Genomic DNA, 10772 nt, shown 5'->3' with positions numbered 1-10772 from the left:
TCTCCTCCCATGTTGAATCGACATCTTGCGATGACGCTGGAGTGTCCTCTCCAGTGAAGCTGAAGCTACAGAGCCTGGGCAGGGTGATATGAAAGTCACCAGTAATGCCAAACTAATGGCATTCAGGGTTCATTGAGCACTCTCCTCCATCCTTTTTGCCACATTTGATTGCATCCACCACTCCCTCCTGCCTCAGGCTTCAGAGTACAGCAGGCCTAACAGCTTGGCTTTGAAGTAAGACTTACTCTTTCCCCACTCCATAACCTGGGGCCAGTGGAATGCTTGGTACCTTTCCTACTCTGATCCTCAGTCTCCCTACCCTATGTGAGAAACCTTGCTGCATAGGCTTGCTGCAAGGGTTAGTTACATGATTATATAAAATGATGCTCCTTAATGTTTATCACAGTGAGTGTTATGCAGTGTAGCATCAGGTACCACTCACTAATTCCCCATTCCAGGGGACTATATGGACAAAGGTCACTTGTCAAATGAGAGAAAAGGCATGCTGCATTCTGGGTTGGCACCCTAACGTCTGCTATTGCAGAGGCCTATCAGAGTCATCCTTAGTCTCTCACCTCTGTTCTGAAACAGCAAGAACCCAGTTGCATTAAAGAAGCAAGAGACAGTGACAGTTGTTGCCTTGTGAAACCTGAAACCTCACCTGCAATACACTGGGAGGGAACATCTCATTCAAATTTATGGCTAAGTCTTGGGTCTGACATTAAACATCTACCTTTCTGTGTTTCCAACTAGAACTCCTGGCCAGCCAGGAGTGAGAGAATGTCATATTTATTTCTAATGATATATAATAAGTATTCAATAAATATTAATTGAACAAATAAATTATTATGTAATCACTCTTTGGTCCTATGGAACCATAGGAAAAGTAGAAGCATCAGAAGAATTCTACCTATTACATTAATCCCTCTAAGGCAGAGATCACCAAACTTTTTCTTTAAAGGACCAGATTGTACATACTTAGGTTTTGCAGACCATACTCTCTATGTCACAACTACTCAACTCTGCCATTGCAATGCAAAAGCAGCCATTGATACACATAGACACATGAGCATGACTGTGTTCCAATAAAACTTAAATTACGAAAATAGGTGGTGGGCTAGATTGGTGCAGAGGTTGTAGTTACCTACTACTGCTTTAAGGGTTGGCAAAGATCTCACATTTTAAAAATTCAGTGCCATAACAAACTTCATAATATGTTTTCAAAACATAAACTCTTCAAACAACTATGCCTACCCTGGTTGGCAGGCTCAAAATATCATTCATTCATTCATTTATTCATTCATTCCATGATATTGGATCTTACTATGGTGAAGCACTTTTCTAGATGCAGAAAAAGGAAACAATTCCATAAATACAACTTTATTTTCATAGTTTGTCTTGGGATGCTTGCCCCCCAAAGTATGTTGTTCATTATTTCCGTTTTTTTGTCTCCTCTGGCTTCTGGATATTTCCTGAATGGCTTTCAAGTTATTCCTTGCCCACATGGCATCATCTTTATTTCATCTCAGTTTGGCAGGACCTCAATAATTCCATTTACTGCAGGTTTGTTTCTTTGTCTTTGGAACATACTATAGGTTTTCTTGAACAATTCACCTCTAAGGTTGGAGCTAGAGCCAGGGATGGGAGCTTGTACCCTTTCATCTATGCTTTGGATTGACCTTCTAGTCTTAGCTCATAAGCAGAAGCAGCCACTAAGGCTGTTAGCTGTTAGTGGTCTCTTTTTAAAAAGCAAAGTGTGTGTGCGTGTGATTAAAAAAATAATTAGAATATTAGGAAAATCTTTATTTAAAATATTTAGATTTTGAGGTATATACCATCATTATATATTTAGACAAAAATATAATTTAGATGGATAAACTTGGACAATATTTTTTTATGCATAATAATACTGAAATGAGAGCATCCAAATCATCTTTGAGTGCTGGCATTTTGGTAAATCACCTTTTGGCAATTATTACCAAAGAAATTTATTTCTTAATTGGAGTTTTTTTCTTTCAGTAAACACAAAATACCCCTTACTGACTCCTTAGGAAAAATATTTAGGCAAATATATCTCTTCAGACTGTGTTGAATTTTTATACACACAGAAGAAAACTAATAAAGACATTTAGTTGTGCAATGGTAAATGTTTAGCAATCAGATTTCCAGAAAATGCGTATGTATATATATATATATAGACACATATATAATTTTATTATCAATATCCTGTTATATATACACTGCAAAAATATAAATAACAATAAAATATATATTACTCTATCATAAATTCTATTTGATTTATTCTCAAATAATGCATTTGTTGATTTTTGCTGAATCTTGTATCTGTAGCCAACCTACCATTGCAGCAGATGTACAAATGTGATTCTGAAGTGACTGCATTGATATTGTCATAATTATGCTAGCAAATAAGGTGAAAATAAAACAACAAAAATGGATTTAGAGACTGCACTTGTTCTTCAATGATGACAGTAACATTTTTGCTAAATTGGATAATAGGTTTTGAAAACTGGAAGAATATTTCCTCAATTTGTTGTTCTATTTTATAATGTAACAGCTGTATACACAGCACATTTTTAAATGTAATCTGTATTATTAACAAACATTTACTTCATAATTTTCTTAAGTGTGGTCAGTCAACAAAACAATAAGTCAAACCCTGATTTACTACTGAAGTTTGCTGATTTCTGTGGCATCAATACTCCCATTGTGGCTTATCCCATGCTACCAATGAGATGTGATTAAGCAAACAGAGTTAGGACTCATTATTACATAGTACTTCCACCATGCTGATATGGTAGATGTAAAAATCCTCAAGATTATAGGTCACAGAAAAATAGAGTTAAATATGTAGGAAGTGATGATTTTTGAATTCTTATTAATTTTGTATTTAATATAATTTATTAAGTTGCAAGTTTATATAATTTAATATTTAATAATGGTAAAGTTTAACAATTCCTAAAATTTTAATACGTTTTTTGTAAGCTACTTTACAATTTCTGTAAATATAATGTGTTTCTTGTGAACCCCTATAAGGTTGTTCCAGCTTTTGGAAAAACATATATTTTCCACTGATACTGTATATTGTCCAGTTGAGTTTGGCAAATGACTCAACAATTAAGATTAAGTATAAGTAAAGTATTACAAAAGCCTCTTAAGAAGTTGTAATGTTTTATTTGTAAAAGACATTGACAGTGACCTCTAACAAGACCAGTTAGTTATACTCCTTTCATTGTATTATCTTTGAAAATCATAATGTATGTGGTGATTTTTATTGAAATATATCAAAATAGGCATCATATTGCAATGGTGAGCCACTTAATTGACCTAATTATTAGTAGTTGATATTGTGAAATGTATATTAACAGTGAATGTGGAATTACATAAAGCACAGATTGTAAATTTCATGGATGTGGGGACTGGGCCTAAATTCATATTTAATAACATGGATTATCCTTGGCAAATTGTATCTAAAATTACTATAGTCTATTATTATGATTATGTGTCATCCAGATTTAAACCACTTAACATATGTAAACTAATTATGAGGTTAATATATAAAGAAGAACAACTAGCAATTATTAAGTAAATACCAAAGTCAATAAACATAATAATATGATAAAGAAAATATAATCGTACTGTGAAATCTTTGCTTATATAGTTTACTTTTAAATTTTTCTAGGGGATTTTCTAATTTTTCTAGTGAAAATAACAAAATCCTTCATTAAGTATCCACTTATTATTGTTCTACTCTCTCATACAACATTTGCTACTTAATTATGAATTAGAATGATTGTGTGGGTCTGTGTGGAAAATCTCCAGTGAATGGTAATGCTGGTTTGCATATGGATGTGTGACTTTCCAGAAACAGAAAGTAAAGAGTGAGTAAAAAGTAGTGTATGATGGTGATGAACCCCAATAGGTGTTGAGGGAGGATAGACAAAGGGGAACCCCATCTTTGGGGCAGAGACTTTCTCACAAATTGGGAAGGCTCTTCACAAATTTATGGGACGAGGCAAAGTGTGGAGACCATGGTAGCATTAAGCACACTTGGGAGCAGCTCCTCAGCCTGTGTGTTGAGCGGGGATCAGGGCAGAGATGTCTACAACCTGGCCACATACAATAATCTGTATAAATGTCTTCCACACTCAGATTTAAACATGTTTCTTACTATTTTTTAAATTAAATTTTATATTTTGGTTTTTCAATTACAGTTGTCCCATTTTTCCCCCATTGCTCTCCCCCACCCAGCCCACCCCTTCTCCCACAATCATATCCTTCCCCGTTGTCCATATCCATGAGTCAATGAGTAATTTATACACGTTCTTTGACCAAACCTTCCCTTACTTAACCCTCTTCTCTCCCTCCCCAACCCCCTGTTGACTTTTATTCTGCTCCTTGTCCTATTTAGTTCATTTGTTTATGTTGTTCTTTAGTTTCCTGTATTAGGTGATATCATATGGTATTTTTCATTCCTTGCCTGGCTTATTTCACTAAGCATAATTCTCTCTAGTTCCATCCATGTTGTTGCAAATGGCAGGAGTTCCTTCTCTCTCTCTGCTGCATAGCATTCCATTGTGTAAATATACCACAGTTTGTTTGTTTGTTTGTTTATTTATTTATTTATTTATTTATTTATTTATTTAAATCCATGTCTCCAAGGCATGAACCAGGCATGCGCACAAACCAAAAGCCAACCTGGGATAAACAAGGAGTTACTTTGTCCCTGGCTAATATGAGATTAGCACCACCAAACCAGGTGCAACTCTACCCAGGTCAGGGACATGTACCACAGTTTTTTGATCCACTCATCTACAGAAGGGCACTTAGGCTGTTTCCAGAACTTAGCTATTGTAAATAGTGCTGCTATGAACATAGGAGTGCATAAGTTCTTTTGAATTAGTGTTTTAGGATTTTTTGGGTATAATCCTAGCAGTGGAATCACTGGTTCAAAAGGCAGTTCCATTCTTAATTTTTTGAGGTAATTCCATATTGTTTTCCATAGTGGCTGCACCAGTCTACACTCCCACCAACAGAGCAATAGAATTCCTGTTTCTCCACATCCTCGCCAGCACTTGTTTGCTGATTTGTTGATGATGGCCATTCTGACTGGGGAAAGTGGTACCCCATTGTGGTTTTTATTTGCATCTCTCTGATGGCTAGTGATGTTGAACATTTTTTCATGTGTCTATGGACCTTCTGTATGTCCTCTTTGGAGAAGTGTTTGTTCAGGTCTTCTGTCCATTTTTCAGTTGGGTTGTCTGTTTTCTTGATGTTGAGTCGTATAAGCTCTAAATATTTTGGAGATCAATCCCCTGTCTGAGATATCATTGGCAAAAATATTTTCCCATATGGTTGGTTCACTTTTCATCTTACTGATGTTTTCTTTTGCTGAGCAGAAACTCTTTAGTTTGATGTAGTCTCATTTGTTTATTTTTTCTTTATTTCTCTTGCATTAGGAGATGTATCTGTGAAAATATTGTTACGTGGGATATCTGAAATTTTTGCACCTATGTTTTCCTCTAGGATTTTTATGGTGTGACGGCTTACATTTAAGTCTTTGATCCATCTTGAGTTTATTCTAGTGTGTGGTGTAAGTTGGTGGTCTAGTTTTATTTTTTGCTTGTCCCTGTCCAGTTCTCCCAGCACCATTTGTTGAAGAGGCTCTTCTCACTCCATTTTATGTTCCTTCCTCTTTTATCAAATATAAGTTGACCGTATAGTCCTGGATTTATTTCTGGAATCTCTATTCTGTTCCATTCATCTATATATCTCTTCTTATGCTAGTACCAGACTGTTTTGATCACAGTGGCTTTGTAGTATTGTGTGATGTCTGATATTGTGATTCCTCCTGCTGTGTTCTTCTGTCTCAAAATTGCTTTTGCTATTTGGTGTCTTTGGTTCCATATGAATTTTTGGAGTATTTGTTCTAGGTCTGTGAAATATGTCATTGTTTTTTAGTAGGGATTGCATTGAATCTGTAAATTGCTTTGGGTAGTATGACCATTTTGATGATGTTGTTTCTTCCCATGCAAGAACATGTTATTTGCTTACATTTATTTGTATCTTCCTTAATTTCTTTCTTACGTAGTTTTCTGAGTACAGGTCTTTTATCACTTTGGTTAAGTTTATTCCTGGGTACTTTATTTTTCTTGTTGCTATAGTAAATGGCATTTTCTTTTTTCTTTCTGTCTCTGATATTTTTCTGTTGGTATACAGAAATGCCTTAGATTTCTGTATATTTATTTTGTACTCTGCTATTTTGCCAAATTCACTTATTATATCAAGTAGTCTCTTAGTGGAGTTTATAGGGTTTTCTATGTATACTATCATGTCATCTGCATATAATGATAGTTTTACTTCTTCTTTCCCAATTTGGATGCCTTTATTTATTATTTTTGTCTGATTGCTGTGGCTAGGACTTCCAACACTATGTTGAATAGGAGTGGAGAGAGTAGACATCCTTGTTCCTGATTTCAGGGGGAATGCTTTCAGTTTTTGTCCATTGAGTATGATGTTGGCCTCAGGCTTCTCATATATAGCCTTAATTATGTTGAGGTATGCTCCCTCTATTCTCATTTTGCTGAGTGCTTTCATCATAAATGGGTGTTGTACTTTATCAAATGCTTTTTCTGCATCTATTGATATGATCATGTGATTTTTGTCTTTCATTTTGTTTAGGTGGTGTATTATAGTTATTGATTTGCGAATATTAAACCATCCTTGCATCCCTGGGATGAATCACACTAGAGCATGGTGTATGATCTTTTTGATGTATTGCTGGATCCTATTTGCTAATATTTTATTGAGGATTTTAGCATCTATGTTCATCAGTGATATTGGCCTGTAGATTTTGTTTTTTGTTGTGTCTTGACCTGGTTTTGGGATTAGGGTAATACTGGCTTCATAGAAAGAGTTTGGGATCTTTTCCTCTTCTTGGATTTTTTGGAATAGTTTGAGGAGGGTAGGAGTTAGTTCTTCCCTAAATGTTTTGTAAAATTTGCTCTTGAAGCCATCCGGTCCAGGGCTTTTGTGTGCAGGCAGATTTTTGATTACTGTTTCAATTTCCTTCTTTGTTATTGGTCTGTTGAGACTTTCTACTTCTTCTTGATTCAGTTTTGGAAGGTTATATGTTTCTAGAAATGTGTCCATTTCTTCTAGGTTGGCAAATATCTTGCAATATAGTTGTTTGTAGTAATTTCTTACAATCCTTTATATTTCTGTGGTATCAGTCGTGATATCTCCTCTTTCATTTCTGATTGTGTTTATTTGGGTCTTCTCTCTTTTTTTCTTGATGAGCCTGGCTAAAGACTTGTTGATTTTTATTTTTTCAAAGAACCAGCTCCTAGTTTTGTTGATCTTTTGAATTGTTTGTTTGGTCTCTATGTCATTTAATTCTGCTCTGATCTTGATGATTTCCTTCCTTCTTCTTGCCCTAGGCTTTGTTTGTTGTTGTTGTCTTAGTTCTTGTAGCTTTAGGGTTAGATTTTATATTTGAGATTTTTTTATCCTTTTCAGATATGCCTGTATTGCTATGAACTTCTTTCTTAGGACTGCTTTTCCTGTGTCCCATAGGTTTTGGGCTGTTGTGTGTTCATTATCATTAGTTTCCAGAAATTTCTTGATTTCTTCTTTGATGTCATTGTTAACCCATTCATTATTTAAGAGCATGTTATTTATTCTCCATGAGTTTGGGTGTCTTTGGTTTTTTTTCTGAGGTTGATTTTTAGTTTCAAGGCATTGTGGTCTGAAAAGATGCTTGATATAATTTCAATTTTCTTTAATTTGCTGAGGCTTGTTTGTGTTCTATCATGTGGTCTCTCTTTGTAAATGTCCCATGTGCACTTGAAAGAGATGTATATTTTGCTTGTTTGGGGTGAAATGTTCAATATATATCAGTTAAGTCCATGTGATTTAGTGTGTTGTTCAATGCCTGTACATCCTTGGTGTTTGTTTGCTTCGAAGATCTGTCTATTGTTGATACTTGAGTGTTAAAGTCCCCTACTATGAGTGTGTTGCTGTTAATATCCTTATTGTGGTCTTCAAGTATTTTCTTTATGTATTTGGGTGCTCCTATGTTGGGTGCATATATGTTTATCAGTGTAATATCTTCTTGATGGATTGTTCCCTTAAGTATTATGAAATGTCCTTCTTTATCTCTTTTTATTGCCCTTGCTTTGAAATCCATTTTGTCTGATATGAGGACTGCTACACCAGCTTTTTTTTCATGTCCATTTGCTTGGAATACTTTTTTATATCCCTTTACTTTCAGTCTGTGTAAATCTTCTGTATTGGGTTGTGTTTCTTTTACACAGCAAATATGTGGGTCCTGTTTTCTTATCCATTCTGTTAATCTATGTTTTTTAAATGGAGCATTTAATCCATTTACATTTAAGGTCATTATTGACAGGTTATTTATTTCCCTTTGTACCTGTGTTCCTCTCCTTTTTTTTTTTTTTTTTTCTTCTTTTTCTTAAAACGTTCTATTTAGCATTTCTTGCAATGCTGGTTTGGTGGAGATGTTTTCTTTTAGTCTTCCTTTGTCTGAGAAACTTCTTATTTCACCTTCCATTTTGAATGAGAGCCTTGCTGGGTGGAGTATTCTTAGTTGTAGGCCTTCGTTTTTCATGCTTGAAATATTTTTGATCATTCCCTCCTGGCTTGTAGTATTTCTGTTGAGAAATCGGTTGATAACCTTATCGGAGCTCCCTAGTATGTTATTTGCTTTTTTTCTCTTGCTGCTTTTACGATTCTCTCTTTATCTTTGAATGTTGCCATTTTAAATATGATGTGCCTTGGAGTGGGTTTTTTTTGGGTTCCTCTTCATTGGGACTCTGTGCTTCTTGAACTTCCATAACTTTTTCTCTCATCAGGTTGGGAAAATTTTCTGTCATTATTTCTCCTATCAACTTTTCCATTCCTCTTCCTTGTTCTTCTCCCTCTTTTATTCCAATGATCCTGATACTTTTTTTTCTCATGGTATCCTGTAATTCCCCTACATCTTCTTCATATTTTTATAATCTTTTTTCATTTTGTTGTATTGTCTGGGAATTTTTTTTTTACATCGTCCTCTTACTCACTGATCCGATCCTCTGCTTCGTTTAGCCTGCTTTTGATTGATTCTACTGTGTTTTTCAGTTCAGAAATTGTATTCTTCATTTCTTCCTGGTTCTTGTTAATAGTTTCCATGTGCTTTTTTATGCTGGTGTAGTTCTCTGTAAATTCCCTGTAATTTTCTTGGAGCTGTTGGTAACTTCCTAGGAGGTTGTCTTAGTTGTTTTTGAGGCAGTCGAGTGTATTGAGCTTCTTCACCACCATTGTTTTGAATTCCATGTCTGACATTTGGGCTATGTCTATTCCATCTACCTCTCTTTCTGAGGATGCCTCTTTTCTTTTCATTGAGAGGTTGTTTCTGCATCTTACCATGTTGGATTCTTCTTGTTTGATTTTGTTTTTGGATTTTTCTTCTTTAACTTCCCACCTTTGTAATATAAGACTTTCTTATAGGACATTTGGGGGTTTCAGTAGTGCAGTCTCTGATCTCCTGAGCCTGATGTTTTTGGGATATCATTTATGTCATTTGTTTATGCTCTCTGGTTATATTTCAGATGCTCTTTGGTGGGACCTTCCCTCTGGCTAGTTGATTGAGAGTCACTCTATCCATTTTGTCTTGAGCTCTTTTGTGGAGATGCTGTTAAAAACATAAACACACAGCCCAGGCAGGAAATTCACACCATTAAAAATATCCCCCACCCTATAGCCCGCTATCGTCAGCAAATTAGCCAGTATTAATATAAATGTAGAGAGGTTAGGGCTTTTATACTATAGGAAGAATAGATAAGAGTTGTTTTTATAGAGGAAAATATGATTTTTGAGAGAGGGGATGATAGATTAATAATAGTAGCAAGTAGTGTTGACACTGGAAGACAGTAGGTAATATTTACATTGTATGTTAATAATAATAAGAGAAAAAGAGGGAAGAATGCAGAATATAGTAAGAAAGTGGAATTGTAAAGTATTAAATTTATATAGTAGTTATATTCTATTTATTTAGTGTGAAAGGGAGGCTAAAATAAACAAACAAATAAACAAAAATTAAAGAGGAACGACGAGAAGGAGAGATGATATGAAACAAATTAAAGAGATAGTTTAAAGAATTTTTTAAAATAAAAGTAAAAATTTAAATTAAAATAAATTAAAAAAATTAAAATAAAATAAAGTACAAATAAAAAAACTAAAATAGAAATAAAAATTTTAAAGAAATACAAAAGGAAAGTTTTTACTCAGTTTAGTCTTAGTTTGTCGTCTTCTTTTTCTGGATCCACAGCTGGTCTAATGAGGCAGGCCAGAGGTTCCTGATCCTTGCAGCAGTGGTGTGCACCCGGGTGGCTGGTGCGTTCATTTGGCGCCTGTTGGAGCTGGCCAGGGTGCTTGTACACGTGCAAGGTGGCCTTTTAGCTAGGCCTCAGGCCTGCCGAGCAGCACCCTGGGGTTGGTCTCTCACCTCTTGGGGCGAAGCCCCAGACACTTGTGCACAGTGGAAGTAGCATCTGTGAGTCGCCACTGCCCGCTGTTCCCTCACCACAGCCACCCACTGTTCTTGCACCCGCCTGGGCGGACACAAGCAGAGCCCATGCAAGTGGTCTGTGCTCCAGCCTGGCGCCCACTGGGGCTAGTCAAGGGTGTCTGCACATGGTCTTCTGCATGCCCAGAGGGCCCTCCCTATGCCTGTTGGGGCACTAATCTTATGTCTG

General features: G+C 35.7%; 1 non-coding gene across 1 annotated transcript; it reads right to left on the bottom strand.

Annotated features, from left to right (window-relative positions):
- Positions 1 to 4667: 4667 nt before the first annotated feature.
- LOC150004476 (small nucleolar RNA SNORA48) lies at positions 4668 to 4803 on the bottom strand. The gene has a single exon (XR_016512559.1). It is a non-coding gene; the product is annotated as a small nucleolar RNA SNORA48 (small nucleolar RNA).
- Between the last annotated feature and the right edge of the window lie 5969 nt (positions 4804 to 10772).

This window comes from Furipterus horrens, unplaced genomic scaffold (assembly GCF_987537825.1).
Source record: "Furipterus horrens unplaced genomic scaffold, mFurHor1.1.pri manual_scaffold_7, whole genome shotgun sequence".
Taxonomy (NCBI): domain Eukaryota; kingdom Metazoa; phylum Chordata; class Mammalia; order Chiroptera; family Furipteridae; genus Furipterus; species Furipterus horrens.
Note: the sequence above shows the minus strand (reverse complement) of the source record. Positions and strands in the feature narration are given on the sequence as shown.